The sequence below is a fragment of the Zalophus californianus genome, chromosome 7 (genome assembly GCF_009762305.2).
Source record: "Zalophus californianus isolate mZalCal1 chromosome 7, mZalCal1.pri.v2, whole genome shotgun sequence".
Taxonomy (NCBI): Eukaryota; Metazoa; Chordata; class Mammalia; order Carnivora; family Otariidae; genus Zalophus; species Zalophus californianus.
Genome location: NC_045601.1, coordinates 3,192,437 through 3,201,368, shown reverse-complemented (window position 1 = coordinate 3,201,368; position 8,932 = coordinate 3,192,437). Strand labels below are relative to the sequence as shown.

Sequence of the window (8,932 nt, the reverse complement as noted above, 5' to 3'; positions counted from 1 at the left end):
GTTAAAAAGTGAAAACACTTATCAAAATCCAGAAGAAACAAATAGGAAAAATACGAACTTTTAAATTTTATATTCTGGAGCTTTTGTTGGATTTCTGTTCCACAAGCTTCCTCCTGAATCAGCTTCCAAAACTCTTCAAAGGGGCTCATGTTCTTCAAGGGTCCACATTTGGCCAACTCCCTTGGCAACTCTGTAATCTTATTTTCAGAGAGAACAATAATTGTATTTCAATGATATTTTAGTGACAAATTATTATAAGTCAGCAGATAATTAGGAATTTAAAATCCCATTTCTAAGCATCGAGAGTATTAATATGTGGATACCTTACAGGTATCTAATAAGGAAAGTGTTATTTTCAACAGTAATTGACCCCAAAAGAGTAATACCTTTGAAAGTCTCTGTCCTTAAATTCCAAGTGTTCGTCTGTATTTAAAAATTAAAGGGGGGCAGCTGGTTTGGGTTGGGGCCGTCCCGCATCTAAGGCAGGAAGATGGTGGCCGCAAAGAAGACGAAAAAGTTGCTGGAGTCGATCAACTCCAGGCTCCAGCTTGTTATGAAAAGGGGAAAGTATGTGCTGGGGTACAAGCGGACTCTGAAAATGATCAGACATGGCAAAGCGAAACTGGTCCTCCTCGCCAACAACTGCCCAGGCTTGAGGAAATCTGAAAGAGAAATACTATGCCATGTTGGCCAAAACTGGTGTCCATCACTACGGTGGCAATAATATTGAGTTGGGCACAGCATGTGGGAAATACTACAGAGTATGCACACGGGCTATCATTGATCCAGGTGATTCTGATATCATTCGAAGCATGCCAGAACAGACTGGTGAAAAGTAAATCACGCAAAATTTTTCTTTAATAAAACTGGCCACAGCTTGTTTTAAAAACAAAACAAAACAAAAAAATTAAAGGGAACAATTCGAAGGGAAGTAAACTGGACTTCTTTTTTCTTTCTCCTCTTTCCATCCTCAATAGTGGTAGCTAGGAGTTAATGGAAGGGCACGTCTTCGGAAGAGGCTGGTGGAACATAGGAGAGCATTAGGGACAAAAAGGAGAAAGAAGGGAACGAGCAGCCTTGCGGACAGTGAGAGGAAGTCGATGAAGATAACTGTCTTTTACAATTCAACTTCTAATTTTATCTCCCTTTGACAGGGAGACTTTAGAATTACCATACACTGTAAACCAATTGTCACTTAGAAATATGCTGCTGTGGTAATAAATGATGGCACCGGGATTCTCACCTCTTCTAAATATCATTTCATCTCTTAGAAATTGGGAGGACATGTCACCCTGATGAGGCCTGTTTTAGTAAGTATAACTAGATATATGGGGCAGCTTCTTTAAAAGAAGGACGGCCGCCCAGAAAAACTAATTAACCCAGGGATGTTTAACTCGGGGGTGGAATTTCCCGCGTTCAGTTCAAGGAGAATAAAATCAGGAAGCACAGGGCTCTAAAAAGACTGGGGGATTTTTTTTTTTTTTTATGATGATGCAAATGTAACTGACGTCAGCACAAATCAGACAATAATTTTTGTCCAATTTCCAAAGCAATTCCTCACTATGTGAGGTCATTCTCGGTGGCAGCTGCGGTGGCCCCCCAGCTAGGGTCCCTCCCTCCCTGGGCAGGAAGAACTTGCATCCACCACGGCTGTGCCTTGGGCTGTGCTCAGAACAGAATGGCGCTTAAATGAAAGGGACGTCTGTCGTGCCAGTCTTCACGAGTGCCTGCGAGGGTACGGAAAGCAGACCCTCAGGAAGTGTAGGGGGCTGGGGGGACATGATGTTGGGGGTGTCCCCTCCTGTCCAGCTTTCCGCGTTTCACATGTCCCTGAGGGGCTGACAGGGTCTGGCATTGCTCCCACCTACCCAGGGCAGAGGGGCTGCGGGGTCCGGGCCCCCCAATTCCTGGGTCGTTATGATGATGAAGCATGTTTGAGAGGGGACACACAGAACACTGCGGCAGCGGGAACGCCTGTCCAGGGTTTCTCAGCCCGCTCCCAGCTCGCCCTAAGTCCTACTGGGGAAGCACCAGAGCGCGGGGTACGTGCGCGCGGGGGGCACTCGGGGAGTGAGCAGGGCGCACGCGCGTGTGATGGGTGCAAGTCCGGGCGCGATGCGCGGCGTGGGGCGCTGCGGGTGGTGCCGGAGCAGTAGCGCTGCGCAAGGTGGCGGCCGCGTGGGGTGCACGCAGGGGTGCGGTGAAAGGCGGGTATTTGTGGTGCTGGATGCGGGGCGGGCGGGGCAGGGCGCGGAGGGGATTGGTGCAGGCGGGGAAGCGCTGCAGGGCTGGCGCTGCATGGGGTGCCTAGAGGAGCGGTGCAGGGGGGGCGGCTGTGCGCGGGGCGGCGCTGAGCGGCGTGCATGCAGGGGGCCGTGAGGTGGGCTTGTGTGAGGTGCTCGGGGTGCCTGGGGGGGCGGTGCAGGGGGACGGCTGTGCGCGGGGTGGCGCCGCGTGGGGTGCATGGGGGGGCGGTGAGGTGAGGGTGTTCGCGGGGCGCGGGGTGCACGCGGGGCGCCTGGCGGGGCGCGCGGGGTGGGGGGTCGCGGGGGCTCCTGTTCACCCCAGGAGCAAGCTGCAGGGCAGGAAAAAAAAGTTGCGGTCAGCCTGTGGTTCAGTAGCGGGGAGACAAAGGCGACAACAAATGACAAGTAAACATCCAGCCACAGGAAGCCATTAAGGAGAGTGGGCGCTAATGAGCGCGCAGCGGGGACTCGCCGAGGAAACGCCGCGGGCCCCCGACCCGCCCGGAGCCCCGCTGGCAGGCCGTAAACCTGCTGTGCTCTTCTGTCCCCCTTTCCAGTTGTGCCATTAGAAGCCGCAATTACTGGCATCCCAATAAGAAGACTCCAGGGGTAAAAAGAGAAAATTGGGATTCTGTGATTTCGCACATTCTCACGTCTTCCCTTAACTAGCCGCGTGTGAACACGAAGATGTGAGTACCAAGCCACTTCCCGAGGAGTCCTGTGAAACAGTTTCTCGTAAAAATCAACTCTAATGTATAACCAAATGTTCCTTTGTGCTCCCTTAAATTTTAAACTATTAAGAAATTTGTTTTCAAGTAGCGGTGGTTTGTCAAGCAAGGGTTCATGACCTCGCTGTGACTTGGTGTCTGAACTATTTAAGATACTTACAGCTGGCTTTAATTTTTGGAGCGACAGTTCTTTCTCCGGTTGGCTGGATCGGGATTTCACAAATACCCAGGGGCAGGTGGTGCGGTTCGCGCGCGCGGACCCCGAACATCCTCCGCGGACGCCCGGCCCGCGGCCACCCCCTCGGTCTAGGCCCCGGCGGCAGCGACAGCCAGAGGCCCGCCCGGCCAACCTGGTGAAGCGCGGCCGCGTCCACTCCGGGCCCGGCGAATCCACAGGTACCAGACCACGCACAGAGTTGGGCTTAGGAACTTAAGGGTGCTGTGCAAAGGCACTTCCAACCGAATCGTGCCTTTTAAACTTGTTTACACTTAAACATTTGAGAAAGTGAGTGGGAAAGTGGTTTAGGGTCAATTTCATTTCAGTAAGCCTATTTTAGATGCTTGGGCGAGCAAGTATTGCTAAGGATTACCCAAGACCTGGAAATTGTTTCTTTATGATTTCTTTATATGCAGTGTTTCCTTTCAGAGAAAAAGAGAATATATCTGATCATAACATATCTTTATAGATAACATATGACAGTGTAAACACTGATGAAATTTAAGGAGACAAGTCAATCACTTAAATAATCCCAAAAGGAACTGTAGTGCACCGTGGCATCTCCCCACTGAGGCGGTTCTGTCTTCTACTTTGTGCCTTGCCATCTCTGAGACTTTCTTTCTTGGTGAAAATTCAAATATATTCTTATTGTTATATTTCTTGTGTTGTGCCCTGAATATCAAGTTAGAATAGCTTGATTAAGCTTTAATAATGGGTTCACCCTATCCCATTGATTCTAACTGAGCTAGGAACACTTGAATTCAGAATAGAATATATGTGTTCTATATGTGTGTATATATTCTATTCATTATTTTTAGTTTCGAACCAACATTTCTGATCCTGACACTACAACTTCTCCATAAAATGAGTTGGATTAGATGGCACATTCAGTCCCTTCTGAATCTAAAATTTTAAATTTCTTCATAATTTTTTTAAAATATCATGTTAATATATGTCCGTGGGTTTTTAAAATCGTATTGTTCAGAAGGGTTTAAAATAAAAACAACTGACTTCTGTTTCAGCCCACTCCACCCCAAGCCAGCTTCCCAGAAATTTCAACTTGACCCACTTCCGTTAGTAATTATGTTTATATAAGCCTAGTCACAAATAGAATAACCACCACCCCAGAAAAAGATTTGCAGCCTTCTGCTCGCGCTCTCTCTCTTTTTCTTTAGATGTATAGAAAGTGTGTTTACTGTTCTCCTTTCCCTTTTATTGTGAGGGAGTGACGCCTCTCAGAAGAATGGAGGCATCCAGGGAGAATTTTCCTTATGCAAACCTTGAGTGTCCTAGAAGATTTACTTTTTTCTTGAGTTGTAGCTCCCTTGCATTGATTTCCCAGAATGTGCAGCACCAGACCCACAGGGGTCTCCCCAAGACCCCTAACTTTACACCTTACTATTTTTCCAGTGCTCACAGTTGACTGAGAGGCAGCTTCAAGTCAAGGAACCATAGTGGCAATGAGAATCTAATTGCTGTGGGCAATTGTAAACCTCAGTAGTCATGAATTGTAATATCTACACACCAGGTACACCAGATTTATTCATCAAATTAGGCCCTTTCTTTCAAATCAATATTTTGGGGGAATATTTCCCCTATGAGAACAGAAATCTATAAATATAAAATTGTCTTAGAGATACTCTTAGACCATGAAAAGTTATCCAAGATTGCTTTGGCTATTTGGGGTCTTTTGTAGTTCCATACACATTTTAGGATTGTTCTATTTCTGCAAAAAATGTCTTTGGAATTTTGATAGAGACTGCATTGAATCTGTAGATTGCTTGGGGTAATGTGGATGTTTTAGCAATATTCTTCCAATCCATGAGCATGGAATAGCTTCCCATTTATTTGTGTCTTCTTCAGTTTCTTTCATTAATGCCTCATAGTTTTCAATATACATGTCTTTCACCTCCTTAGTTAAATTTATTACTAAGTATTTTATCCTTTTTGATGAAATTGGAAATGAGATTATTTTCTTAATTTCTCTGAGAACTCATTATTAGTGTATAGGAATCCAACAGATTTTTGTGCATTGATTTTGTCTCCTGCAACTTTACTGAATTCTTTTATTAGTTCTAAGAGTCTTTTGGTGATGTTTTTAGGTTTTCTATATATAATATTATGTCATCTCCAAATAGTGACAGTTTTATTTCCTCCTTCCCAGTTTGGATGCCTCTTATTTCTTCTTCTTGCCTCATTGCTCTGGCTAGGACTTCTAATATGGTGTTGAATAAAAATGGCACGAGTTGGCATCCTTGTCTTCTTCCAGATCTTAAGAGAAAAGCCTTCAACTTTTCATAGAGTATGATTTGGCTGTGGCTTGTCCTAGAAAGCTTTTATTATATTGAGAAATGTCCGTTCTATACCCACTTGTTCAGAGTTTTTATCATAAATGGATGTTCAGTTTTTGTCAAATGCTTTTTTTGCATCTTTTGAGATGCTCATGTGATTTTTATCCTTTACTTTGTTAATGCAGTGTATCACATTGATTGATGTGCAGATGGTGAACCATCCTTGCATCCCTGGGAGAAATGCCACTTGATTACAGGGTATGATCCTTCAAATGTGTTGTTGAAATTAATTTGCTAATACTTTATTGAGGATTTTTGCATATATTTTCATCAGAGATATTGGCGTGTAAGTTTCTTTCCTTGTGGCCTCCTTGTCTGGTGTTGATATCAAAAGGTAATGCTGGCCTGGTAAAATTAGTTTGGAAGAGTTTTCTAGTTTTCAGAAGAGTTTGAGAAGGATTGGTATTAATTCTTCTTTGAAAATTTGGTAGAAATCACCAATGAAGCCATCTGGTCCTGGATTTTGTTGGGAGGTTTTTTTTGTTGTTGTTTTTTGTTTTTAAGATTTTATGTATTTATTTGACAGAGAGAGACACACAGCAAGAGAGGGAACACAAGCAGGGGGAGTGGGAGAGGGAGAAGCAGGCTTCCCACGGAGCAGGGAGCCCGATGGGGGGCTCGATCCCAGGATCCTGGGATCATGACCTGAGGCGAAGGCAGACGCTTATCAACTGAGCCACCCAGGTGCCCCTGGGAGGTTTCTGAGTAATGATTCGATCTTCTTACTAGTAATCAATGTGTTCAGATTTTCTGTCTTATCATGATTCAGTCTCAGTAGTTTGTATGTTTCCAGGAATTCATCCATTTCTTCTAGGTTAACAAATTTATTGGAGTATAATTGTTCATAGTAGCCTCTTGTGATCCTTTGTGTTTCAGTGTAACTTCTCTTTCATTTCTAATTTTACTTATTTGAGTCCTCTCTCAAATAAATAAATTTATTTATATTTTTTGCCAATTTTGTTTATCTTTTCAAAGAACCAGCTTTCATCTCATTGATCTTTTCTACATGTTCATTTTTTACTTGTGCGAGAACCATGTTTTTAACTTTTTGAAAATTATACTTGAAAGGCTTAGTAAACATTAATTGCTGCTCATTTATATCCAAGATAAGTATGGATTGCAGTATTCTTTGTGATGCAAATATTTATGGAAATAATAAAGTGAAATAATGTAGCTAACAACTAGAAAAATTAAAATTACTTATTTTGTATTTGTATAATATTTAATAAAGGACACTCAAAAATATTTAGTGAGGGAATAAGGAAAGTGCTTGCATTTCCACTCTCTCATGTGTTCAACATAATTATGATAGTTTAAAAATATTTAAAGATCCTTATTTAAAAAATGTACTGGTAGGGGAGCCTGGGTGACTCAGTCATTTAAGTGTCTGACTCTTGGTTTTGGCTCAGGTCATGATCTCAGGGTCATTAGAACGAGCCCAGCATCAGGCTCCATGCTCAGGGAGTCTGCTTGAGATTCTTTCCCTCTGCCCCACCCCCTACTCACACGTGTGTTCTCTCCATCTCTGTAAAAGAAATAAATAAATCTTTTAAAAAATGTACTGGTACAAGTAAATAGAGGAATAAAACTGGGGGAAAAGATTCTCCTACTTTTCAGTTTAAACACTTAAAAAATAAGCAGCATGATATATGAAAAGGACATGAGTTTTGGAGTCCGTCTAACTTGGGCTCAGATCAGCACGCAGCTTTGGGCAAGTTGCTTAACGCTTCAATCCCTCAGTTTTTCCAGCAGAAACTGGACTTAGTGAAAATAGCTTCCTCCCAAGATTGTTCTGATGGCAAAAGCCGCTGTCTGTGATGTGCCTGGAGCAGTCTGGCACACAGTGAGGCATCATTTAAGGTTGTATAGTCATGTCTTCGGTTTCTTCTCTTGACCATAATGTCTTCATTTTTGCATCTATTGCCTTCTAGAGAGGTTGACACTCTGATTTCAGACTTCTGCACTCCAGAGCTGTGAAGGAATAAATTCTGTCGACCACTCCGTTTGTGGTCACTTACTGTGAGCCTCGGAGCCAATTCAGTGAGCTATAGGATGTATGCGGTGCTTCTCCCTCCAATGTTGTGTGAACTCCACTGTTGATCAGTCTACAGTCCCACAGAGCCATGCGCCTGGGGTTCCATCAGCTGACTATGGGATCATCTTTACTTCCACTAAAAGATCACGTATATATCTCTGTTTTCGTACCCTTCACATTTTAGAGATTATGCGGCTAATGTGCCTCTGCCCCTTCCTGGGCTGAGCTCCTGACACCAAACTTCCACAGCTCAACTCCCAGCCCTGGTGTTCTACTTTCATTACTTAATTCAGCAACTCTGTATTGAACATGTTTTAAGTCAAACCCTGGTCTGTGCTCTGGTCAATTTACTAGAACCTTGCAAAGTGGATATTTCTTTATCTGGGGGAGAAGACAGACACACAGCTAAGAAACGAGGTCGGATGTCGTGGGGAGCCCACCTAGGCTCGCAGGACTGCTGCTGCGTGGGGCGGTCTCCCGCAGTAACCGTGGACAGCTGTACTTGACGCACGTGTCGCTGATTTCGGTACTTTTAATTTTGTAATTCTGTTGTGTGTGCCTTTCTATGTAATGCAAGTTTTATACAGTTATTAAAGTTACATTATTACATCTTATTAACTACCTTGATCCAGCTAATTTCCATTCAGTAAATTTTCATTGATTGTTTATGTGCCAGCCCATGTCAGGGATTTTTAGTTTGGCTCCTTTGATAGTAAAATAGTAATAACTCAAGTGACTATAATTTAAATTTACTAGTGGAGCTGAATGTTTTATGCAGAAATCCATTATTGCTGTTCCCTCCTGTCTGATTCTTGTCCCGGCTCTGCCCTGTGCCATCTGGAAAGAGGATGTAAAACATGCCCTCTGAAAAGCTTAATCTAATCTGTAAACATAAGGGCTGTTGTTGTGTGGAACTGTCAGTACTCGTTGAGTATTTGTTTAGCAAAGTATTGGTTATGTATTCATTAATAGCAATCCATATACATTCTGGATGCAAACTTTCATCATGTTTCCACATTTATTGTTTTTGGATTTCATTGTCTTATAACACGAAGTTTTATTTCATTGTATATAAAGGTTTTTACAGTGTTTCTGGGTTAAACCTAACTGCTGTGTCTCTGATTTTATCATTTATGCCCAAGAGGCAAAAATTAACTTCTCCTCCATCACCGAGATGAACAAATTGCTCTGGTAAGAAACAGTGTACCGTTCACTGTTCGCCCACCTGTAGCTGGGGGAGGCTGTAAAGCTTAAGCACATCTCTTCTCCACTGGTTTGTTTTTCTAGGCTTGTTATATATTAAACTTCCATAACTTGGGGCACCTGGGTGGCTCAGTTGGTTAAGTGGCTGACTC

General features: G+C 43.4%; 1 pseudogene; it reads left to right on the top strand.

Moving 5' to 3' along the window:
• Positions 1-490: 490 nt before the first annotated feature.
• Positions 491-861, top strand: LOC113926279 (annotated as a pseudogene).
• Positions 862-8,932: the final 8,071 nt, after the last annotated feature.